Raw genomic sequence first — 27898 nt, forward strand, 5'->3', positions numbered from 1 at the left:
CCGGTCCCTATACTTAAAAAAATGTTATTATGTAACCCAACGGCTGTCGAGCGCGTCACCTAGCGGTCGCCGGAGAGAATGACGGCATGAAAGACAAAAGCCTTTCAGTCAGTGTATTCTAGTCAAGTATTAAACATGGTATACTGCCCTGCGAATTATTTTGAAACTTCAATGTTTAATTATAATGTCTTTATAAGTTTTACGTCCTTAAGCGTAATGTTTTTTAATTGTGTTTCATAACTAAAACTCAAGGTGAGTCTTTTGTTTAGTGTATTCCTGTAATTCTATTTAGCTGTTAACCTTAACAGACTTAAAATAATGGTGTCCTGACTAGAATTATGAAAAATACAACACAAAAGGTTTAACTCCTGTAGGACAAAAATTGACGAAATTAGAAAATTTGCGATTTTTGACATCATTTTCAATTTGCAAAGAGGATTCGGTAAATAAATAAATTTAAAAAATTCGGGGTTGACTTCCCCCCCTTAAATGCCATTGGGCGATATTCGTTTGTAACTTACTATTAGATTTTCATTTTTTTCATAAATAATTATCGATATAAAAATTTGCTTTTAATTATTATAAAATCGCTTTCACTGTTGCCATCAAATTTTCATATTTTTCATAAGTAATTATTCGTATGAAAATTGCTTTTAATTATTAGAAAATCTCTTTTTCTGTTGGCATTCGATTTTCACACTTTTCATAAATAATTATCTGTATAAAAACTTTCTTTTAATTATCAAAAAATCGCTTTTACAGTTGGCATTCTATTTTCACACTTTTCATAAATAATTATCTTGCTTTTAATTAGACAGTCACTTTTACTCTTGGCATTCGATTTTCACACTGTTCATACATAATTATCTATATAAAAACTTGCTTTTAATTATTAGAAAATAGTGTTTACTCTTGGATTTCGATTTTCACACTTTTCATAAATAATTATCCATATAAAAACTTGTTTTTAATTAGAAAAATCACGCTTTCATTCTCGGCATTCGATTTCCATATTTTTCATAAAACCTAATAAAATACGAACGAAGTAATTATCGCATGAATCTCTACTAAGGCTACAAATGACTAATATCTATAAAATATCAAGTTAATTTGACAGTTAATTTCAGGTCTGAAATGTAAACGTTCGATGCAAATTTCAATAAAACTTCCTAAATAACAAAATTTAGGAAGTTAATAATAAAACTTCCTAAGTAACAGTTGGGTTGACATTCTTCAAAGTTAAGATAAAATTTTATAAATGTTTTTATAGGTCTTAACTTCTTACATTTTTTGCTGTTAGCAGTTAAAAATAATATGTGTTTTTCATTGCACGAAGAATGAATTAAAACGGTCACTTTTATTTCTTATTTTTTTAATAATTCGTTTTCTTTAAAAAAAATAACGTGTTCGAAATGTTTTATTTTTTTATTTTATCAGAAAACTTATCATTACTCGTTTAGAAATCAACTACCATTTCATGTATGCTAACTTCTTGACACAAACACAGCATAAAAACGAAATAAGAGTTGACACTCTTGCAGAATCGAACTTTTTTATCTTGGGTGTTGTTAAAAACTTCTGAACTTCAACTCTTGAAGTAACCTAAATCCTTTTTTTAAAAGTTTGTTTAATCACTTAGACTAAGTGGTTCAGCTCATAAGTGGTGGATTGCCTTGCCAAGACATTTACTTAAAAAAAAAAAGAAAGAAAGAAAAATTTCTTCGTAAACAAGACAGGGATGAAGTGAATAAAAAAGAGGAAGGTTCTACCTTTCCGGAAGAAAGCAGATCCCAAGAGGAATCCATACTCTTCCTTTACATAGCTTTCTTCTTAATAGTTAATGTACTTAGTATTAAGGAGCGAAAGCTTCTTCAAAAACACTCCTGTAACAGCTGTAATTTCAAGATAACATTAGAGACATCTTGTTTTTAAAATTCCTTGTTATTTTACGTGTACAGGAAAGTCCATTACTTTCTTTTTAAATTTCGGAATAAAACTTGGAATCTGCGCCTTGATTAACGCCATATAGCTCTTCCAATACAACATCTATATTATGATTTCCATAAAAGACGATGAAAGTTAATTGGAATATGCAGTTTTGTCTTTCCGGAAAAACACCAGTCAAATTTTAACCTGGTAAATGTTAGTGGATGAATTATGAAATGCCTCAAAGGATATTTGCTTAACAGAATAAATTCGGATAGTGTTCTCTAACAGAAATTTTTCTTAAATTTCCGATAATAAAGCAGCTTATAATATTAGAAATCACCAAGGATATATCAATAGCAAAAATTATTAATAATTACAGTGCAGTTAATAAGTGACAGAAGTCATTGTCTCAAAAATTTGGAAATCATCAACAAAAGGCTGCTTTGGAGACGCCACCAATAGGCAAGTGTTCCACAAACATGGAAACGCATTGTTTGTTCACAAACTGAGTCGTATTATAGATGTGAAGTTTATTTAGTTTGTTTAACCAGTTATTTTACGTTTGGAATCTTTTCTGCCACTGCACTCTTTCCGTTTTCCCGCCAGTATGCAAATTAGTTCCTGAGTATGTAAGTTAGGGTTTAAACGTATTTTTAAGTTAGAGCGTATTCTGACTCTTGAAGGCCACGTGACCAGGTTTGCTATTCTGGACAAGAGTTCCTGTCTTCGTTGCATTACTTCTTGCTGCTAGCTAAATTCACGCCGATTAAGTCCAAGCCAACTTCGCGATGAAATTGTTCTGTATAGCCACTGGCAATCAGATATTTAAATTTGGCTTTACATTTGAATTTCCACTATGAATTTCTCGCCATAAATGCTTGCGGATTTGTGAGCACCCAGATATGCAATTTTTTCATCCATTTTAATTAAAAATAAGGGGTGTTTTACATCCTTAACCCTTTCACGACGAAGTCGCCCTTATCGCCTGTGCAATCAGACATCGGCAGGTCGTCCAAATGCCTACATCCGTTTTCTACCTGGGGAGCTTTCCCCCATCTCATTAGTGCATGGCTCATTGGTTTCGGCAGTTGTTAACACATTGAGCTCGGCGCCAGTTCCTGGGGACCGGCAGTGAACTTTCCGTGTGGCCGGCGTCGGTCCCGGAGAACCGGCACTGGAATTTTCTTTTCGCCGACAGTATTAACATTCGCGACCTTGAGCTTTGTCACGCACAGGCAGGGCTTGTATGTCGGTAGCTGGCAAAACTCACCAACAGATAAACTCTACTCAGTGCATGAAGTCGCGGGTCACCTTGCAAATTGCACCGCTTGCGCTGGCTGAACGGAAAGCACAGCAAATTCGGCGCCGGGCTCAACGTGTTAAATGACATGTCAGTCATTCTTTTGAAGCGACTTAACTAGCTCTCCTATTTGAGTGCACCTTCCCTCTCCTTTATTCAGCATCAACGTTTAGCTACTGATGCTCGCAGTTGCAATTCTGTCCTAAGGGTAAACTATACACACTGCGTGAAATCGTACAAAGTTCCCTGAGAAAGAGAATCCATCATTTCACTTAAGTAGGTTATTGTTAACGCCGGTATCATTCTACTTGGCAGGGAGAAGGAAATCCATTCAAAGAGAAATTCGTATACACGGGCGTTTCAGATGTTTGAGAGGAATATATTTTGGTCTTTATCAATGCAAAAAAGTTGCGTTTCTGTTGTTGTACTCAGATATAGCGATAAGTCGCTCTACGGTTATCAAAGGTTTGGTCACAGTTTACAGCAGTGAAAGACTCTAAACTTTATAAAGAGAACAACATAGATGGCCTTAAATGCCAGTATAATGGAAATGGTCGCATGACGGTCAAAAGTCACCCAGGTGGTCATGGCCCGTCAATAACCATGTGGTAGTCTATCGGAAATATTCACAAAATCCTCGTTCTTCCATCTTTTTCTCTCGATTGTGCTTTAATCTATTCGATTCAAAATCTGTTTGGTATAGAACTTAACGATAAAACATCTCGGAGTGTGTAGGTTGTAGCAATTTCGAGCATGTTCGTTCGGAACCGGTTTGTTCAATCGTTTATTTATAAAGTACTGGAAATCGTAAAGTAAATCAGTTTATTCGTTTATGCAATGCACTGCAATATCGCACTGCAATGCCCATGAATATACTATAACACAACTCGTTTATTTTTTAATATCATACCAGAAGAAATTTTCAACATTTATGACAGAAAGTACAGGCTTGTACTGTAGAGACATTAGGATTTTTTTTTGAAGCAGGAGACTTGAAAAATGAGCAATGCCGTCGCCGGAAATCCAACCACGGTCCTCTCGAATACGCGCCGAGCGTGCAGACTACTACACCACGAAGGCACGCTAAGAAGGCGGGAGAAATACCTTATAGTACTTTCATTGTATATGGGGAAATATTATATAAATTGTAAGCCATATGATGACCGGATACGATGACTGAAGAAGATCTAACATATTTCACGAATTTAGCCCATCACCATCTGCCAACATGGTCATTCAGCCCCTAGGCACTAGACACTGAATGGTGTCATAACATCCTCTGGAGTATGATACAACCGATTTCTTCTTAAATTTACATTTTACATCATTCACAAACATCTACGATAACGTCTCTAGCATATTCACCGTGATAATATTACTTGAATAGCCAGCTCTCCAAAACCGTTAAAGTGTAATAAGTTATTTTATTTTCCCAGGAAATGGAATGGCTCCAGATCATCAGTATGAGCAGCAGTGCTTACTAATTCGTTTACTTTTATATTTGATGATCAATCAGATGACTGAAAAACGACTTGTTTTAATCAAAAATATCGGCTGAACAAGCTATAAGGTTACTACTATTATTTTGCCTAATCAGCTATTTATAATTTCAGCCTTTACTGTCACTTCTCTCTTCTGTTTCCCTCCAAAAAGCAAAGTAACCTGAGAGTATTTAAGCTGAAGTGCTCGGACTGTAAGACAGAGCATGTTTCGCGCCTCTGGAGGCCATGTTACTAGGTTTCGAAAGCTCAGATAAGACTGAATTTATTCAGCTTTGCGTTAAAGCTGTAGATATTTAAATTGTTACGCCGGTGAGAAGTTTGAGCATACTCCGCAGTAAATAATTTGTGTAGCCTTCGACTACTAGATTTAGATTAAATTCATTTACTGTTAGTTTAAGTTGCATCACCACAAGTGGTTGAGCTTGTGAAGCACAAGAAGTGCATTTTATGTTCAAGTTCTGACTTAATAAAAAGGTTGTTTTAAAGCCTTTTAAGGACTCTCCAGTTCTTTTCAGATGAAGAGATAATTCGCCCCTCTGTTAGGAGTTTGATGCTAATTTTGTAAAGGACATTAGTTTTTTTTTTTTTTTTTTTTTTTAAAGCCGGAGAGATGAAAAATGAGCAAACGCCTTCGTCGGGAAACGAACTATGGACCTCTGGATACCAACCCAGCGTGCAGAACCACTACACCACGAAGGCACACTATAAAGGCGGGAGAAATACCTTATAATTTATGCTATCAAAGGAAGACACACTCTATAAGTTAATAACTAAATTTTAGTAATTTTATTTTAATAATTTTTTAATAATTTAGTAATTTTATTTCCACCTACAAATTGTAGTAACGAAATACTTCCCTTTCTCTTCACAGAAAAAAGAATAATTTTTTAGTTTTGCACATCAGCTAAGAACAATATGCAAAATTCCATTGAGAAATTACGGCGAAAAATAAATTGTTATATTTACCAAGAAATTCTGATCACTGTATTTTACAAAGAAAATAGCTCATTAGAGACGAGGATATAAGACTATTGAATGTTGGTTTCCCTATACCAGTAGGACTTTATCGAATCACAGAACACTTACAACTAAAAGGTTTTTTCGAGGAACACTAAACCACATTAGAAAAAAAAATCTTAGAAAAAAAAACCCTTAGAAAAAAAAATCTTAAAATAATATTTGAAGCAGATCAAGGATTAATATGTTATAGGTACTTTATGCAAAGCCAATTAAGGAAAAATAATTTATCCTTTATTTAAAAATTTCAACATAAAATTAACATAATTTACTTTTCAATAGCAGTAAGTCGTACTTCAAATTCCTCGTACACTTGCATTATTTAATGTCAGGTACGTGCTTGCATTTTCTTGCACAAATGACAGGGGTATGCTTGCATATTTTTGCACAAACTGTCGAAGATATCGAATTCATAAAAAAAATCTACTCATATTTTTTAATATAACTAAACGCTATTTCAAAAACGAAATTCAGTTGTATTAGTAATCTATATCTCTAGTCCTCCCCGCCCCCCAATTCCAAATGAATTTTTTTGTTTTGGCATTATGGACGATTTAAGTACTTATAAAAGCATATTAATACCCGTATCTTTTATCTCACTAAATCGTCAATAGGTTCAACAATAATTCTAGAAACATTCTCATAAATTATGTTCATTTTTAAACAATTTTTTATTAATTATCAGCCTAAAAAGGCAATTTGAAGGGCTATTAATTTCGTTTTGGCATTTTGCGTTGATTCACTATAAACGGCGAATCGCTTTTGAAATTGTTGCCACCAAATATTAGAGCCCTGTATTATATTTAAAGTAATTAAATAAAAACGAATCTGCTTAAATGTATATATGTTTCTCACTTTAATAAAACAACGGTACCTAGAGCCATCCAATTCTGAATAACGTACGTCTCCACCCGAATATGAGCATCTGGAAGCCCAAATTTGGAATTTGTTTTATTATCTATTTTATATTTTGTAAAGCATTTATGAGTTTTTGACCTGGAAACTCAACGATTTCAGAGCTAGCAATGTCGACACTGCACGAAAAAAAATACTCAACGATTTCAGAGCTAGCAATGTCGACACTGCACGAAAAAAAATACTCAACGATTTCAGAGCTAGCAATGTCGACACTGCACGAAAAAAAATATCTCCAGCGCACGAGTCTGTGTATTGGAAATTCTAAAGATATGCTCTTTTACATATTCTGCGATATTGCTGTTGGATTGAATTTTATGGTTTAAGTGCGATGATATTTAATAAATAAAGGTAACGCACAAAACGTTAAAAAAATTTTCCTTTGGACGTAATACAAAACCTGAAAAGCTTCTAATTTTTTTTCTAATATTTTCAGTCAGATGCATTTATGAAAATAATTTAAATACGTTATTTATCATATAATTTCCATCCTTATTTACTTAATTATTGATTACATTATAATGGCTGCAATTTAAGCGTCCTTAGTCTTTTTTCCTTATAGATTTTCGGTACGTAAAAGCTATTCATTTTCTTTTTATTATTTTTTTAAAGAGCTTAATAGGAAAGAGATTAATGATAGGATCTACAGTTTTTTCGCAGTCACTTATCATATCATTTACGTGTTCCTGAATTGCGTGGTTCCTTTTAGAAAGAAACTAAGTTGGAGTGATGCCAGGTTATCTTGAGATTCCAAATGCGCTTTAAACAAATTTTACTTGTTATAGATTTTTCAACTCATTCAGAATACAAATAAGTGTTGTTTTTTTCTGGAGAACGCAGTTTTTAACGACGCATTGATTCCACTTTTATTTGTTTATTGATTGGCCATAGGGCTTTTGTTTGTTACGCTTCTTTTAAATGCAGACGAGGGTAATAAATTTTCGATAATGCGAAATCTTCTATAAATGAACAAAACGCATTAAAAATTAACTTTTAAGTCGAATTTTTAGTTACAGTTCTCGCCGCCGGGGCTTTCTCTTATTTTACTGCCTGGGACAGCCCTGAATTTATCGTCTCTCTTCATACACAAACAAAAAAACTTTTTAAAAAATGTCAAAATGACCTACAGGAATTTTAATATAAACTCAATGCTTATTTTTGAAGAACAATTTTAATTCCAACATTTTATAATTAGAATATTATTTTGCTTTTTTTTTAGTCCAAAGAGGTTTTGTCCCTGAAGGACTATTGTTTTCGTTTTGCGATTTTGCTTTGAATCACTATAAATGTCCGTTTCATTTTTCAAACTGTTGCCACACAATGTTAGAGTCCTGAATTATATTTAAAGAAATTAAATAATGAAAAATCTGCATAAATGTATACGTATATTTCTCGCATTGTGATAAAACAACGGTACATAGAGCCATCGAATTTTGAATGACGTACTAATCCTCCTACGAATATGGGCATGTGGAAGACCAGATTTAAAATTTGGAATTTGTTTTATTATCGATTTCATATTTTGTAAAACTATAGCGAATTTTTGAGTAACAAACTCAACTATTTAAAAGGGAGCAATAGCAACACTCTACGGGGGAGGGGAACATTTTTATCTCCAGCGCGCGGAACTGTGTATCGGAAATTCTAAAGATATGCTCATTTTAAAATTATTTTGCGACATTGCTATTGAACTGAATTCTATGGTTTAAGGGCGAAGAACATGATATTTAATAAATAAAGGTAACACACAAAACGTTAAAAAAACGCCCCTTTGGACGTAATTTAAAATTTGAAAACTTTCAGTTATTTTTTTTTTTTTGTGTGTGTGTGTGTGTGTGTGTGTGTGTGTGTGTGTGTGTGTGTGTGTGTGTGTGCGCGTGTGTTTGTGTGCTGTTGTTGTTGTTTTCAAAAGCCCAAAATGGGCTGTTAGTCTAAAAAACGGATTTTGCTTCGAATCCCTATAAATCCGTCGTTTCACTTTTCATTCTGTGGCTATTCGACAAAATGTTAAGATTGTTGTAAGGTAAAATGTTAAGAAGAAAAGGTGAATCTTTCAGATTGAATCGATATGTTGTGGGTTCAGAAAGCAGCAGATGCAATTCTTAAGAATATTCGTCTTTTGCTTTTGAATCTGACTGATTTAAATAACAAAATTGCATTTAATTTGCAATCTATTTAACAAAAATATTCAATATTTTCACAATATGACGCTATATATGTATTTATGTATATATATTTGTTATTTTTTGAAACTTTAATGAATTTTTGACTAACAAACTCAACGGTTTGACAGCGAGCAGTGGAAACATTTTTATTATCAGCTCGCAAGACTGTCTATCAGAAATTCTAAAAATATGCTGTTTTTAAATATGTTGGAATTTTGCTGTTGAATTGAATTTTATGTAGTGTATGTGCGAAGAAAACAATGTTTAATAATAAAGCTAAAAAGAAAAAAAACAATTGGTTAGCAAGTAGTGATTGTAACAGCGGACTGGGTAGACTACAAGTTCAGCTCGAGAGGGAAAAAAAAAAAACTAAAAATTCTTTTGGGCGATTGTTAAAATCTAAAAACTGTAGATAATTTTTTCTTTTCTCAAAATTATCGATGACATTGTAGAAGTCTACTTGATTGCTCCAATTGCTGTAATATAGATAGTATAGAATGATTTATTAAATGCAAAAGAAATAGGTATATTTCTGAAATGCATTTTAAATGATTTTCATTTTGAAAACTCTTCTCAATACCAGTAACGTCTACAGCTAATGTAAAGAAAGTTCTCACTAATGTTACAATATTTGGAATTTTGTTCTGGACATTTTATTTTAGAATAAACTGCAAAAAATCGATAAGACTGCCCTTCGAAGTTTTTGTTTCGTTTTCCTTAGCAATAACGGAAATAAAACTGTTGAAATTACTTCTGTCTTAACAAGGAATTCTTCATTATTAATCTCATCGTCATTATAATTTAGTTGATATTCGTCATTTTCATTCAAAAGTTTCGACGGAATAAAAAAAAAGTATAATAAGGATAGGATATGTAGCTGTTGAAATCTCGGGATGATTTTTTGACCACTTTACCTCGAATAAAAATTATCTTTTTTCCTCGGTTTAATTCGGCATGTAATTCAGAATCTCATTATTCTTTACGTGCTGCGACGATCCTCATGACTAATCCTTACAAAATAGCGTGTTTTTGCTAAAAATGCTATCCTAAAAAAGTGCCGATGGCCGCCCTCTCCACCCTTTTCTGCATGTCAAGCCCCCAAGGATGGAGGAATATTCCTTCCTTCGTGGATCAGGCCGGTATCGATGAGATCTTGACCTTTGATTAAGAAGCCTTAAATGCGAATTAATTGGTAATCTGTAATTAATTTGTAACTAATAATCTGTAATTAATTTTAATTAGTCGTTTTGTTTATATTTACAGTAAAATTCCGTATGCTTAGTTTCGTAACCCAATAATCAGGCGCTTCTTTCACTGACACGCCTGCCGTAAGATGGCGCTACTAGCATTTCATTTGGCGATATTCGGAAAGGCTTTGCTGTAGTTTCGCGTCTATCTCCGCAAAGTCTTTTGACCCTTTTAGAAAACGAAGCTATTCAGTGGATTAAAAGGGATAAAAATGAATGTCTAACCGAATTTTTCAATGTTTAATTGACTATGGCAAAGCTAACGAGGGCTATCTAATTTAGAAGAGTGATGCTTTCGTGGCGGATTTCTTAAAACTCGTATTCATGTTACACATGAGGAAAACCACGAAAGCCAACCATTCAAACAGCTCTTGAGCCCAGATATAACTCCAGTATTCGCTCGCCAAAAAAGGAGATATATACGAGAAAACTATACACAAATCTTCTATTAACTACAAGTTTACCATGTTCTTTAATATTAATTCAATATGGAATAAAATTGTAATATGGGACTTTTTTTCACGACCGACAGATGGAGCTGGATGCTGTTCGACAGAACTCTTATGTGAAGAAAACTAGACGAAGCGGCCATGACAACAAAAGATGTTAAGACGTGAGTAGAAGTTGTACGGCGATCTAAAGATGAACAAATTTATTATTTTTCTTTACTGTTACAAATTTCTTGTAAATATTCCTGCTCCTGTCGTTCATTTTCATAATGTGTAAAAATCGTTGATAATCTTCAATAATTTTTCGAGTTAAAATACCCGTTGGACTAATGTAGACGTAAGAATGTTTTAGCCATTTTTACAAAGTGTGTCTTCACACACTAATTTAAGACGGAATCTACAGTAATATATTATAATATAATTAAGCAGTTTACAATATTAATAATATTATAATTTTATATTAAGATTACATTCTAAATGTATTTATAATATAAAAACCTGTTAAGTTCTGCAGATAAATATAAAATGAAATAAAGTTCGGCGAAATGAATACATAATATTAGAAGCAGCTAAGAGTAACACGAAAAGGTTGCTGACCTCTATAACAAGCAACATTTATTGATCGATAACAGCAGTTAACCCGGAAATTTATCTCCAGATGTTCCCGTTAAAATGAAAATACTATTGCATTATATTCGGTCTGCATAGTTTAAAATGCAGTTGAAAGAACAACATTTTCCAACTCTCTTTATGTATTTTATTTTACGAAAATTAAAATAGTTTTGTTTCATTAAGTTTCGGTTATTGTTGGATCTTTCGGCATTGTCATTTTTATTCTCAATATATATTTTCTTGTTGCTCACGACTTCTGAATAACTCATTTCTAGCAGAAGAAATATTAATACCGGTATGTTTATTTCTACGAAAACTGAAAATTTATTTAGAATTTATATTAAAATTCTGACTCTACAATAAAGACGAAATACTTCAGAATTATTGCTATAGTTTTTGATGAAATCTCTTGGCAATAAAAACAAATTAATACTTGTAGAATAAGTATTCAGGTTATTAGCTTTATTTCTTTGAACCAAAAGAGAAGTACAGGAATACTTTTTAGATTAGCATATGTGATGGGTTTAATCATTCAGATGTTTGGATAGGAAAGTACATAAATTTCAGAGTTAAATATAGAAATAAGCTCTTTTTTTTTTTTTTTTTTTTTTTTTTTTTTTTTTTTGTCCTCAGAAAGGAGAAAGTTAGAGCTGAGCCTCTTTGGAAGTGGGTGCAGACTCCTGCTTTTATATATACTAAACCCATAATTTAATATACGCATAGCTATGTATTAAAATTATTCAGTGTTTGAAAGAACTTGTAAGGAGTTATCCCTCTCCTTACTGCTTCCGTATGTGTTAAAATTGGAAGCACGTCCAGCTAGCATTCGAAAAGTCGGAAGTTCGAATACCAACGCGATTCTTGCTGATTTTTCGTGTTTCCTGCTTCTTAAAAAACAACAGCAAAATAATAATAATAAGGTTTGAGATTTTAACCGTCGCTAAAATGGTTTGTTAAGGTTTTTTTTTTACGTTCTCGAAAGCTCGCAGTCTACCAGTCTGCTGTTGCGGTCAATACTGCATGCAAACTTTTTTCTTGTGTGTGCCATTTTGGCTTTATTTATTAAACTTCGTTTTCTTCGCACTTAAGGCATATGCTATCCAACTGAACAATAAAATCACAAAAATTTTAAAAGTAGCACTGCAGCATTCTTGGCATTCTTTATTCTATTTTTTTCCCCTCCAATCATTTCTCGGTTCATCAGATCAACGTTCAGTTTTCTTGGTAAGATGGCTTACAAAACTTTTTTTTTCTTTTATTATTATTAAAGTTTTGTGTATTAACTTTGTTTTTTGCACTTACGCCACATTAAATTCAAGTCAACGGCAAAACACAAAATATTTAAAAACGGCATATCTTTAGAATTTCCGATAGACAGTCTCGCAAGCTGAAGATAATTTTTTTTCTCCCCCGTTCAGTGTTGCCATTTCTCGCTTTGAAATTGTTGAGTTCATTAATCAAAAATTCGTTAAAGTTTTACAGAATATGAAATAGGTAATAAAACTAATTCGAAATTCAAAATTTGGACTTCCAAGTGCACGTGTTCGGATGGAGGTTTACGTTATTCAGAATTTGATGGCTTTAGGTACCTTCACTTTTTAACAATGATAGGAACATACATACAACATACATTCATGCAGATTCATCATTATTTAATTTCTTTAAATATAATACAGGGCGATAATATTTGGCGGCAATAATTTGAAAAGTGATATAAGGCTTTTAGTGATTGAACGAAAAATGCCGTTTCGAGACTACTAGCGCATCTGAGCTAACGCCCATCTTCTCAACGTTTTAAAATTCTAATGCGTCACAGTTTTTATGCTTCATTGCTATTTTTCTCAACAGATGGCGCTCATTCGTTTTCAATTTACTCCATCCATTGATTTCCGTCTAAAATGTTGCTTCTTTTCCCTCTGCAATTCTCCTTGCTAATGAAGAAAGGGGACCAATATCTGTCACCCTTGAAATCGATAACGTTTTCTACAAAATCTACACTAAATTAATGTTGCTTTTTGGCGCAGGCTTACGTATATTATTATTAAATTGTTTCAAAGTAAATTTTCTTAAGAATTTAAAGCTTATTATTATAAATCTTAGATCATATACCTAGGCATGACAGTGTAAAATAAAACATACAATGGTCTGATTTTGTCTATCCCTGTTTAACTCATTATTATTATTAAACAGAATTTTGAGTAATAAAGGGAAAATAAAAGGAAAATTTGATACTCATGAATGTGATCATGGTATGAAAATTTACATTATTATTTGCAAAATGTTTTTTCTGTATTTAGGCATTACTTTTATTCCTATTCAACTTAATGCGCAGGTGAAATTTGTTACGTAAAATTAATTTAAGAGAACTATTGTATTAAAATATCAGAATGCATATTTAAAAAAAAAAAAACAAAATCTTTAGAACATCAAGTTTTAACTTCATTCATACTTTTAAAATAATAACTTTAATAAGTAAAGGTTTCTCCTTTGAAAAATGAATTTATTTGCAAAATTATGGGAGTTTTTGCATGTTTTAATATATCATAATCTTTAAAAAATGGAAAAATAATTTTTATGGCACGATTATATTGTTGCGTTTTTTTTATTCTTCTGCCACCAGTTGTTACGTTATTTTCTTCCTTCACGTTCGTACGGGGTTCGTAGATTTGGAGTGAATAACGACGACACTGGCTGAAGTATCGAAACACACTTTATTTACTAATACTCTCAGGATAGCTCCAAAATCCCGTTACAGTCGTCGAAGAACTACTATAAACACGTTGACACAATCAGCGACACAGGTTATCAAGTTATAATTATCACAGGTTATAATTTCAGGTTATCAAGCTATCACGGTGGAGACAACTTCACTACAAAGCACCAGAGTACAGCTCCCGATTCTGGTTGATCGTTCTCGGAACTCCACGTACTCTCGAGACTCCACGCGACAACTCGTGATGCAGTCGACGACACACAGAGCACGGCTCCCGACTCTTCGGTTCAGTCGTTCTCGGAGCTCAACACGCTCTCTCGACGATGCACTAACCGCGATACAGTAAGAGACTCCTTCGGTGAACTCGACGACACACTCGGCACTCGCTGCCCGGCTGTCAACTCGGATCGACTCCGCAGGGATTGACTCGCTAGACGAGATACCAACTCGATACTAACTATCTCGCACTCTATGCGAGGCACACGCTCTCGCCCTCTCGACAAGCAGGGTTTATATAGCTTTCGGTTTGTGTTCGAGAACATTCTGGGCTAAACAGGTAAGAATTCGTTCCAGACGGTTCTCCATCCATCCATAGCATATCGCCAGTTTTGTCGCCAAATGTCGCGAAACGGGCGATTTCTCGCCAAATGTGGCAATCCTGCCTTCCCCTTGCCATTTTATGGCAATATTAAAACTGCTTTGCGGGAAAGCCATCCCACCGTACCTGTACATTTCGTAACAATCAATATTAATCATATCTAATTATTTTTTTTTCACTTAGGTCTATATTACACTTTTTTAGGTCAAAACATAAGATATATTTCAGGTAATGCGCGGCCAAGTATGGCGAAAGGTTACGCGGTAATCTTGTAACACTTTTCTTTATTGCAAATACAAATGTTCTAAATAAGATTAAGAAGCAGAACTGTAATAATAATTTTATAAAAATTTGCTTGACTATCTAAGAAATAAGTACTATAACCAGCTGTAATATTTTAGTATTTTAAAGATAAACATAATATCTTTGGTGGTATCGAAAAAGCAATAGCATAGAAAACTGTTGATATCTACTATTAAGTATTGAAGAAATTTTGTATGTTTGTATATTTTTGGCATTTCGAGAAAATCTATAATTACAAAATTGCATCATCTAGAATTACAAAATTTTGAATACACGTAGCCTTTCACTCGAACATGTGCATTTCCAAGCCAGAATTTTGAATTTCGCATTTGATTTTGATTTATTACCTATTTTGTACGAATTTAACGATTTGTTTAGCGATTTGAAAACGAGCAGTGGCAACACTATTCGAAATAAAACATTTTTATCTCCAACGCACGAGATTGTTGTCGTTCGACAAAATGCAAGATACTAAACCTTTCAGTTTTATTCACCTAACTCCTAATTAAAAGCAGTATCTTGTCATTTCCTGAAATAAAGTAATTCTAATGTCGGCCTTCTTTAAAGTGTAATATATTTAATTATTTAATAATAAATTTAATAATTTTTCAAATCTTATCTGTCTGATATTCAATTAACAAATCAAGCCATTTAAGAGCAATAAATTCAATTCTTAATATGTTTCTTATTTTTTAATCTGATTGATTTAAATAAAAATGCATCTAAATTATGAGATGTCTAATTTGAAATATTAAATATTTTTATGAAATTACACTAACTGGTCTCATTAAAATCATTACATATTTTTTCCCTTTTTATGATAACTATTTTAGATGGCAGGCTGTGCAATCGACTAGTTACAGAAAAAGAATATAACTTTTATGATTATCGCAAATGTCGATAAATCGGTTTGAAATACAACTTCCTTTTTCGTTTTAAAAGCAAGATCGATAATATGCATAACAATCAACTTTGATATCGATGTTTCACGTGTCTCCTAACATTAGTACAACCCTGCTATAAATATAGCAAGCAAATGTACCGACAGATACAAAGACAGGAAGCAAGCAGTTCCATCACGTCATAAGAAAACGCATTACGATGAGAAAATTGCGTTCTCGCATTGTAGGAATTAATGCGCGTCAACAATGATGTTATACTGTCATCAGCGGAGAACTGAATTTTTAAAAGGGTAATGCACATAATAAAACTTATCATCCGATAGTCATTGAAATGCCGTGTTTTTTTCTTTTTTTTTTTCCAGAAACCTTTGAATTTATATGGACTGATTTTTGCATCGATCTTTTCCCATTTCACTCATACGTAATTATCTGAACAACTGCCGTATAGACATCAATTATACAATCTTGTTAAAATTTATGCGATACTTACAAAAACATCTCGATTTTAGACACTTTTACGTTCATTTAGTGTTGGTTTTGCATCGATTCCTTCCACTTCATTCACAAGGATCAATTATCCGAACTTGTAAACACATACGCTAACCGAACTTGTTAAAAGCTTCAGACGGATGTCAATAAAGATGCCGAAAAAAGTTTAGTAAGCCTTTTTTTTTTTTTTTTTTTTTTTTTTGTACGAAAATTTTAGTTCTGTTTTTACGCTCGACTTCATAACAGCAACATATAGCAGACAAAATGTTTTAGTTCTGTCCTTGCGCTCGAGAGGTAATATCGATATTAACACATCAAAAAATTATTCGAGACGGTTCACTGATATTTGAAAACAAAGGTTGGATGTTGGACAGGACAACAGGTACGTTGGTTGGTCATTTTAAATTAAAGAATTATTCGATTCGATAGAGAATTGGAGGCTTGCTAGCTGTTCAATAATCCATTAAAAGTAAAATTCTAAATCATAAAAATAAATTAATTGTAAAAGATTGTTTTCTTGTTTACTATTGACGCCTAGAGAAAAACAAGAGTTAATATTAAAAAAATAGTACTTCTTTTGGTTTTGAAGTGTGTATGTTGATTTAATTTACATAATCAAGTGAACATATTGTCCAAATTAAACTGCTCGAAAATGCTGTTTTTATGTTAATTATATAATGGGCTACTCACCATTCCCCTTTTCTGTGTTTTCAAAAAAAAAAAAAAAAAAAAAAAATTAATCGTGAGTTTGAGTTAACTGTGGATATAATATTCTGACTAGTGGTTCGCAAATTACGACTTTTTTTTTTTTTTTTTTTTTTTAAAAAAAAAGCTTAATTATTCATCTTAGTGTGTTACATCAGTTCTCACAGCGTAGTGTGTATCATGGTGAGTGTGTTGACATCAGTTCTTACAGTGTAGTGCTCATTAGTGCGTTATAGTGATCTGTTCTAATTGTGTTGTGCCTTCGCTTTTGGATTACCTAATTCAACAGATGAAATACATAGAAGATAAACGACCAAGGATTTCCCAGCTGAAAAGAGCAATTCACATAGCAGTGTGACGTAGCAGTACGAATCAGAAACTTCGGTTTTCTCAGCTGAAACCAACAATTAACGTAGTAGTGTGAGCTAATTAGTGACACAATGATAGTGTTGTGCGAATACAGTGTTCTACAGCGTGTGTGTGTAGTACTCAGCACTATTAGTGCTTAATAAATATTATTGTGTTTACTTCATAGAGAACAAAGGAAGCGCAGAAGAAGCCCTGCAATCAAGGTAGGATTGTTTTAATTATCCGGTAAACAAAATATCCGATAATCCTACGAGCAATAATTAAGATTGCATTACATTTACACAATAGCAGTCACCTAAATAGCATCAGGGTAATAATAGCTGTTTAAAACTTATGATTTTGTGCGTTCAATAAGGAGCTGGTAAATTAGCTGCGTATTCATTCCTTAATCCTGTATACCACCCTCCTAAATATTAGCAGTTTTGCAAGGATTCGTTTCAGTGATCATATCTTGTATATTTTCCTGTTTTATACATTTAACTATACTCATATTTGTGAGTGTTTATATATCAGTAAGTGCTAGTTTTTTTTTTTCTTTTTTTCCCTTGATGTGCGTTATATAACTATGGCTTACAATAATTTAACTAATTAAGTATTTATGCTGATATTTTGTGTTATGTACTTCTAGCTAATAATAATAATTTAATTGATTTAGTTTTTATACAGAGAATAGTTTCAGCGCTTATATTCTGTGTGATATCATGTTCTATACCTTTATTATGCGGCCCATAGACTTATTCATTGATCTTTACTAATTAAGCAGTGTACAGCGCTACTGCTACTTTATTAATTGAGCAGTGTGTTACCTGTCATATTTGATTGAGCAGAATATTTGTCATATTTAATTCAGTCATATTTGATTCAGTGATCGTATCTTGTATATTTTCCTGTTTTATACATTTTACCATACTTATATCTGTGAGTGTTTATATATCAGTAAGTGCTAGTATCTTGTGTAATGTATTTCTAGCTTACAAAAATTTAATTAATCAACTTTTCCCCCTAATGTGTTGTATAATTATATAATTCTGGCTTACAATAATTTAGCTAATTAAGTATTTATGCTGATATTTTGTGTTATTTACTTCTAGCTAATAATAATAATTTGATTGAATTAATTTTTATACAGAGAATAGTTTCAGTGCTTGTATTCTGTGTGATATTATGTTCTATACCTTTATTATACGGCCCATAGACTTTTAATTGATCTTTACTAATTAAGAAGTGTACAGCTCTACTGCTACTGTTTTAAATGAGCAGTGTGTTTTCTGTCATATTTGATTGAGCAGAGTATTACTTGCATTACTTGTCACTTTCCCAGATTGAGCAGAATATTCCCACTATCCTGATCGAGCAGTGTATGACCAGTGCTTATGTATACTTATACAACTTTCATGCAACTTATCTAGCGGCATTTCTACACTGGTAAATACACCAAAATACCCCTTGATTGCTATACTCAACTTCATCATCACCCATATTCCTTCCAGCACAAACCAGCACTATGCCTGATGCAGAAGCGTCAGTGCGCCTTTGCAAATTCGACGCAGCAACAATCGTATTAACTGAAAGTCTTAATTACGAACAAAAGATTAATACACTCTACGAGAAAGCCAAAGACATTGGCACCAGTACAAAAAATAACAAGTACCTGTTACCGACAGAGCAAAGAAAGAAACTATTGGCCATTTTAGAGGCCTTCTGGACTCTAGCCACCAGAGGACCTGCTGCCACTCCACCTCCAGCTAAAACCAACACAGGTGTTAATACTGATTCAGGACTTTCCTACTCTCCACCTCAACCAACAATACACCCAGCAGCAGCTCCGGTTATCGAGCGTTCCTACGCGCAAGTGGCATCACATTCTACGAAACACACACTTCTTATTTACCCAAAAGAAGACTCGAACGCCACAAGGAAAGTACTAAAGGAACACCTGAACGCCAAATTCCCTCTCCCATCACTAGGTGTAAAAATACACTCAGTTAGAAATATCCAGAAGGAGGGGATTGCTGTTGACTGCGCCACCAAAGAGGATCTCACCCACCTCACAAAGACACTAGAAAGCACGCAAGGCAAACAATTTGCCAAAACAAAACTGCCAGCAGTCAGACTACCTAGAGTCGCAATCCACGACGTAAAACTAGACGTCACCAAGGAGGACATTGAACGGGCACTAGGCTCTGAACACAACCTTACCAGCAGCACTACAAAAGTCTTATACCGGCTAAAAGATAAAGCAAATGGCGTCAAATGGGTGCTGGAATGTCAGCCATCAGCCTTCTACCGCATCATGCAATATCCCAGATTGTATCTTGGCTGGAGAGTGCACCGAATTGCTGAATTCTTCAACACCAGACGATGCTTCCAGTGCCAGGAATTCGGGCACACGCAGCAAGACTGCAAGAACAAAGTCTACTGTGCGTACTGCTCCGGAAGCCACAACGTCAAGAACTGCAAATCCGGGATGGCCACCTGCATCAACTGTGCAGACTATAACTACAGAAGTAATAACAAAATATCCTGCGCCCACCCCGCCTATGACATCTCCTGTCCCACCTACAGCAGGTACGTTGAAAGAATCAAACGCAGCACAACCTATGAGTAATAGCACTGCAGACATCCATCAATCTATGCCTAGAGACCACAACAACCAAGTAACATTTAGCCCCATAAAATGCGTCCAGATTAATCTACAAAGAGCGCAGGCAGCGACATCTCAAGCAGTCACTCATGCAACATCCTACGATGCAGATCTACTCCTGATACAGGAACCTTATTGTAGAGAGGGTCAAGTAGCAAGCCTTCCCATATCGTGGAAAGTCTATCAGCGTAAATCAGAAACTAACGAAAAATCCCCCAGAGCCGCAATAGCATGCACCAACCCATCCTGGTCTCCAATAGTCATCAAGCAAGAACGAGACTTCGTTGCCATCTTACTAGCATTCAATAACGCACAGTACATAATAGCTTCAATTTACTCTTCCCCAACGGACAGTATCACTGGGACCACCTCATACATTCTTGACACCATACAACGATGCCCTTCAACCCCTCTGCTTCTTAGTGGTGATTTTAATGCGCATAACACCATATGGGGATATGCAGATACTACGACGAAGGGACAGGAGCTTGAGGACTTTCTGGCAGCCAATAACATTCACCTATTAAATACATCCGATTCCCCACCTACATTTGATAATACCTATCATGTGGGCTGGCCAGATCTCACCCTCTGTTCAAGCAGTATCGCAAACCTAGTGCAAGACTGGACTGTGGTCGATGATGAGAGCTGCTCCGATCACAAATACCTTCACTTTCTCATAAACTGTGACACGAAAATCACAGTCCTACGTAGGTACAGGCTTCCAGGCAACAAGATCCGCCCCCTCAGTCGCTCCTTCACACGCATCTTAAGTAATGAGGAAAACAACCTTGCGCTTCACAACAGCCCAGAAGGCATGGAGATTTTCACAGACCGACTACTTGGAAACCTTAAAGCAGCCTGTAGTGAACTACTCCCCACACGCGCAGCGAAGAAAATACAAGGAGTTAAGTGGTGGACGAAAGAGCTCAGACAACAACGGCAAAAATGCAGAGCTATCAGACGCCGCATACGTTCCACCACCAATGAAGACAGAAAAATCCAACTATTGGCGACATTCCGCAAGGAGCGAGCTCTTTACAAAAACAACATACTAGCGGCCAAAATTACCAGTTGGAGGAAATTTTGCACCGAAAACAGCAATCCGTATGGAATCCTCCACAAGCTAGCCTCAAGTAAAATATATCAGCCAGCTCAAATCTTCATGCAGCCACCAAATACAAGCAACGACAATCCAGTACAAAATACAGCCACCACAATCCTCAACGAAGTCTTCCCCACAGACAACGCGGAGGAAGATACGCCAGCACAGAAAATTGTTCGCATGAATACCACCATCCCACCGACTCCACATGATATACCATTTAGTGACAAGGAAGTCAAGCAAATTTTCCAACACCTACCCCTGAAAAAGGCCCCCGGTCCAGACGGCTTGGACTATAGCATCATCAAAGTTGCATACAAAGCACGTCCCTCCTTCTTCTACAAATTCTTTAACCAACTGTTTGACAACCAAATATTCCCGCAGGCATTCAAGAAAGGACAAGTTGTCCTATTCCTGAAAAAGAATAAAAGCCCGCAAGACCCGCGTTCTTTTCGCCCGATATGCCTTTTGCCAACCCTGGGCAAAATTTACGAGAAATTAATTGTTAACAGACTAAAATATCATCTCCATAGCAACAATCATCTCAGCCCCAGGCAGTATGGCTTTCGCACTGGTCTGTCCACTACGCATGCCCTCTGCAAAATTCGTGAAACAATTCAACGCAATAGCACCACAGGTTTCCATACAGCATTCATATCCATTGACCTCCAGAGTGCGTTTGACACACCCTGGTGGCCAGCGATAAGACAGGCCCTCCGAGACGCACAGTGTCCATCCAACCTCTTCAGCGTTTTTAGTAGTTATCTAGAGAATCGTAGTCTTCTCATAGCCATCAACAACGACACTACCTTCAAAGTGCAAGAAAGAGGATGTCCCCAAGGCTCTTGTGCTGGACCGATTCTCTGGAATTTAACATTCAACTCTGTACTGGATGCAAACTGGCCACGACATACAAGTGTCATCGCCTACGCAGACGACGCAGCTCTTCTTGTCAAAGGTCGCACTCGTGCGGAGCTCGAGAAAAACGGCACCGAAGTCTGCTCCCTCCTCGCCAATATCTGCAGCAACTTAAAGCTTACAATCTCTACCGCAAAGTCATCAGCAATAATAATACCCAAAGCAGGCACGAATCCAACGCGCCGCCCCTGCATCAAACTACAAGGAGCCAACATAAAGATTGTCCAAACGCTAAAATACCTAGGTGTAATATGGGATAAAAAACTAACCTGGATCCCTCACATCCAAGAACTAAAAAACAAAACATCAGCTATTGCCAGAAAGGCCCGCGCCTTCCAAGGTAAAAACTGGGGTCAGAATCATCATATTCAGAAGATCCTCTACCATGTGGTAGCTGAAAAAATAGTCTTGTATGCTGCTGCCGTATGGGCCCAACCGATGGGAGGACGAAAGATCAAACATCTTACATCTCTTCAACGACCATTCGCCCTGAATCTCTGTAAAGCGTACCGCACCACAGCCACCAGCTCAGCGACAGTCCTTGCAGGGCTCATTCCACTCCACATACGGGCAGAACAAGAGGCAGTGTACACCACCCTCATATACCTCCGCAAAGATGCAACATTTGGCAACATAACATACAGCCCTCTGCAATTTCAAAGCCCAGGTAACACTCTTCACACTCATCCTGCACGTAAAGGCACAGGAATAAGAATTAACATCTCACGGATACAGCCACTGTCAATGACGCGAGTTTCAAGGGATACGCAAATATACACCGACGGCTCTAAGCAGGAAGATGGAGTAGGCAGCGCCTTTGCACACTATGACAAAGGAAGAATCATCCATGTATGGAAAGGACGCCTTGACTTAAACAACAGTGTGTTCCAGGCGGAGGTGCAAGCAATTATAACCGCGGTAGATTACATTTTCAATAATAATATAGAACGGGCGAAAATTTTCACTGACAGTATGTCAACGCTTCTAGCACTAGATAATCACAACCACACCTCGCCCTTGATCATCAAATTACAACAACTTTTACAGCGCAACCCGCAGAAACATCTCTCCTTAACATGGATCAAGGCACATGCAGAAAATGAGGGGAATGAAGCAGCTGATAGCCTGGCCAAGCAAGCAGCCACTGATCCAGAAGCTGAAAAAATCACAATCCCAGCCCCTCCTTCCTACCTCAAAGGGCTATTACGGGGTCAAGGCCTAAATCTTTGGCAGGAAGACTGGACGCACTGCACAACTGGAAGACGTACATACAGCTATCTCCCGAAAGTCAGCACTGAACGCAACATTGCAATAGCTCCTCTTACGGCTTATATTACGGGACACGGCCCATTCCCGACCTACTTCAATAGACATGGCATAACAACCACGGACATATGCGCCTGCGGAGCGGAAGGCTCCCCAGACCACTATGTTTTTGAATGCCATCTGACAGCAGGAAATCACCTCCCTCTTCCTATCAACAATAGTGAAGCTTATCACCGCTTCCTTATAAAGCACAAACCGGCAGTAAATACAATTTGCAAAGTTGTTAACAAGCTCAAGAGAATGGGCCAAGATTTGTGCTCTCCTCATTAACCAAAACTCTCAAGACATGATACACTAACTAAGTCAGCATGCAGTTCCACATTCTCAGACACATAAGACTACTCCTAAAATTTACATAAGTCCCTATTACAGACACCTTTCAAATAATGCACAATCAAATGTATTTAACATTTCCTCTTCTGTATATGCATAATACTATTTTTTTTATTTTTATTTTTATTTATTTATTTATTTATTTTTTTTCCCTATGAGCGTGTATTTTGATCCTATTATTTTGTAACTGTATTTTTGTATCTGTATATTTAATTTGTATTTTATTAGAATTTTATTGTGAATGTGCAAAATTACCATAGCAAATTGCAACAACAAATGTCAAAACGGTAAAACGAATGCAATCTGCCCTTGTATGGCCATGTAAATGATCTTGTTAACATCCTAAAAAGCTCCCGAGGCGGCCTCTTGAGGCCCCAGGGAGTTGTTCCTGGTTAGTGGAGGGCGCGGGACACATGCCTGTTTACCTCTGTTAGACATCAGGCGTCCCCGTCCTCCGTTACCAACCAACCAACCATTAGAATCTCGTTAAATCGGAGGATAACCGCATTCTATGTGGAAAGAAAACGAAACGAATCCCTAAAACTACATGTCTCTGAGATTTTTAGCCCGAAAGGGACTTTTAGCCCCGAAAGGAATATTAATCTCGATATTTTGCGTCGAAACGCGCTGTAGTGCTTTTCAGATTTATCTTAAAGAAATTAAACAATAAAGAATCTGCGTGACAGTATGTATGTTTCTCAGACTGTGTAAAAACAACGGTACTTAGACAAATCGTATTTTGTAAATGCAGTCTTCTAGCCGAACATGGGCACCTGGAAGCCCGACTTTTGAATTGCGAATTTCTTTTATTATCTAAAAAGCGAGGAATGGCAATAATGTACGGAATAAAAAAATTTTATCTACAGCGCGCGAGACTATCGAAAATTCAGAATATATTGTTACGAAATGTACAGGCGCGGTAAGATGGCTTCCTCGCAAAACAGTTTTAGAGTTACCATAAAATAGCAAGGAAGGCAGGGTTGCCACATTTGGTGAGAAATCGCCCATTTGGAGACATGCCATGGACGGATGGAGAACCTTCTGGAACGAATTCTTACCGGTTTAGCCCAGAATGTTCTCGAACACAAGCTGAAAGCTACATAAACCCTGCGGGTCCGCAGTCAGTTAGTGTGTCTAATCTAGTTAGTTCGTGAGGAGACGATCGAGTTGACAGCCGGCCAGCGAGTGCCGAGTGGGTCGTCGAGTGCATCGAAGAGTCTCTTAGTGTATCGCGGTTAGTGCATCGTCGAGAGAGTGTGTTAAGCTCCGGGAACGACTGAACCGAAGAGTCGGGAGCTGTGCTCTGTGTGTCGTCGAGTGCATCGCGAGTTATAGCATGGAGAGTCTCGAGAGTACGTGGAGTTTCGAGAACGACCGAGCAGAGTAGGGAGCTATACTCTGGTGCTTTGCAGTGAAACTGTCGCTACCGTTATTACCTGACAGTGTGAAGGCTGTGTCGCTGATTGTTCCAGCGTGTTTATTGTGGATCTTCGAAGACTGTAAAAAGTGACTTTGGTGCTATCCTGATTAATATTGGCTAAATAAAGTGTGTTTCGATTCATGAAACCCGTACGTAACGTAACAACTGGTGTCAGAAAAAAAAACGTAACAACTGGTGTCAGAAGATAAAGTAATAATATGCTGTTTTTAAATATTTTCCAATTTTGCTGTTGAAATGAATTTTATGTGGCGTAAGTGCAAAAAACGAAGTTAACACAGAAAATGTTAACAATAAAAGGACAAAATGTTTTGTAAAGACATCTTAGTAAAGAAACTTGACATTGATATAATGAACTGAGAAAAGAAAAATATATGCCAGTACTTAACGTTGCATTGGTAATTCTAACGTACAGTGATTGGACTAGAAGAGAAACACGCTAATGTGACAATCAAAATCGTAAAAACAACCTTGTATTTAGCGTAAGTATAATATGAAACACTCAATCGATTTCGAGGGCAGCTAAAGGTCCCTCCTCATCAGGAGAAAGAAATACGTAGAAAGAAGAAAATAAAGGAGAAGGAGTGTCAGAAACACGTGGTCCTTATCAGCACTGCACGTGGTTATAACTGGATTTTTAATCAGAGTTGCACTGGCCGCCTACTTTTACTGAGCCAGGCTATCTGATCAAGCATAAAGGACAAGAAAAATTAGCGAAGTTAAAATAGGCAGCGAGGGGCAAATGCACCTTCACGCTCAAAATCCGAACTTCAAATAATGGAAAGCAACCACTGAACGGATTTTTATACCCTCTGGTAATACCAAACGCGAGGAGGTAACGCCATCTATCGGCAAAAATAACTGAATTAAGATAGTAGAATTTTAAAAGGCATAGTTAATGATTTAAAGTCCAATCCAGTCCTTCCTAATGCCTTTAAATGTTCTTTTCTCATAATTTTCAACTGTTAAAAAAAAGCTGTAAACATATAAATGTATTCCCAAACAAAGGATATTCTTTGTGCAAAAATTCGTAACTGAGCCTATTCAATTTTGGACGGAAGTTCGAATAAAATTTATAAGGTATTTCTCCCGCCTTCGTGGTATAGTGGTCAGCACGCTCGACGCGTATTCGAGAGGTCCGTGGTTCGAGTTCTGGCGAGGGCATTGCTCATTTTTCACGTCTGCTGCTTAAAAAATCCTAATGTCTCTACAAAGTTAATAAAATTTGTATCTTAAAATTTTTGTATCACATTTATATTGTACTGTGAATTAATTAGACCCATAAATAAATTTTCGGTGCGTTATTCATGCTCGATTTTAATTGAAATGAAAATAATAGAAACTTGAACTTCAATAATTAAACCTCTGAAAACTTCGCAAAACAGTATTTGCAACAAATTAACAGAAATATTTTCGCGCGTCATATAAAACTGCTTCGTAGGCCGCTGACCTACAGCATCTATATTTAACTAACATCGCTAACGTAATTTTTGTTACAAGGTAAAAATGGAATCTCACAAAGTTCATCTGCAATCACTTTATATGTTTTTTTGTTCCAGATGTCTTTTTTGTTTCAGATAAAAGGATGAGAGCGGGAAGACTGATGTGGAAAGAAATCGGATCATCTATGAAACCTGTGGAAAGAACTTTTATCCGTTCAATCTGGGTGTACTCCAACTGCGCTGATGAAAATCCCCCCCCTCGTCCTGCTATAGTCCAACTGCGCAGATCAAAATTTCTTTCCCCCGTTGCCTACAGGGTTACAATTTTATTTTTCGAAGCCAACTGTAGCCAAGAGGAAAATAAAAATAAAGAAATATTTTTTTTTGTAAATGAATATTGGATTTGTTGCCAATCTAGAGAAACTAAGCTTCGGTAACAACAAAGATAACGCCTTCTTTTATTATTATTGCGAATTAAGTCATGCTTAATCCTTTCTGGAATTTATTCCAGGAAATAAGTGTTTAAGATTTACTTCGTAATCTTTAATACAGATATTTTGAGTTTTTATGTATTTTTGCCTTGTCGTGAAGTAAGAACTGAATTAATTGATGAGAAACACTGAATTGTCTGTGAAAAATCGTTTCTTTTTTGTTTGTTTAATTTCTTTTATACATCACTTTAGATTTACTTTTGTTAATTGCTCTGTAACACAAAAGAAATTTTCAGAAGACTTTCGTAATACTCTTGCAGGCATTAAATTCATCTTTGTAAAAACATGTGGGGCTACAAGGCATTCTTCATGAGCACAACTATTGGCTCTCACCTTTTTCACCCCTACAACCGGAAGTCAGTGTATATTACTTAAATAGCTAAATTTTCAATCAGTTCCGAACGATTCTTTGACTATCTTGGTGAAAAATATATTTGCTTCTGAATATTTGCTGAGAAAAATATTTAAAAACAGGTTAGCATCATAAAGGATAAACTTATAGAAAATGCTAAAGTATGAATAAAATAAATAAATAAGTATAAAATATTAAATCATGAAAACGATTTCTAGAGTAAATGTCTTAGGGGTTGAAATTTAAAATATACAGTAGAAATGAAAAGAGAATTTAGATCTCTTTCATATCATAAGTTTATTAAGCATTATATACCCTACACGGAGCACGCATTCCTTGAAACTGAAATACGGACATAAAAATATTTTTTTGAAAAGAACTATGTAGTAATGCATAAATGAAAAAAAAATTAAATAAAAAATATCAAAGAAAATAAATAAGAATTATTACATCAAATACTCTCTTGATCGCAAGTGATAGAATTTTGTTTTCTCGTTTATCTTTCAGCAAAGCTTATACAATTAAATAATCACTTTCATTCCCGTAAAATTATAAACAATAGTAAATTATTATATAAAACGCACAAAGTTAAACACTACAGTGTGAAAGGAAAATTCTGGAATAAAAATGTTAA

General features: G+C 35.6%; 1 protein-coding gene and 1 long non-coding RNA gene across 2 annotated transcripts in view; one reads left to right on the plus strand and one right to left on the minus strand.

Moving 5' to 3' along the window:
* Positions 1–26840, plus strand: LOC146998224 (uncharacterized). Its single transcript, XR_015040379.1, has 3 exons — positions 1–252; positions 10608–10688; positions 26557–26840. It is a non-coding gene; the product is annotated as an uncharacterized LOC146998224 (long non-coding RNA).
* Dys (Dystrophin) overlaps positions 1–27898 on the minus strand; it is a 670989-nt gene that overhangs the window by 512644 nt on the left and 130447 nt on the right. The gene's annotated exons all lie outside the window — the stretch shown is intronic.

The sequence above is a fragment of the Stegodyphus dumicola genome, chromosome 3 (genome assembly GCF_044657685.1).
Source record: "Stegodyphus dumicola isolate Sdum_Otavi_A_Nest chromosome 3, ASM4465768v1".
NCBI lineage: Eukaryota > Metazoa > Arthropoda > Arachnida > Araneae > Eresidae > Stegodyphus > Stegodyphus dumicola.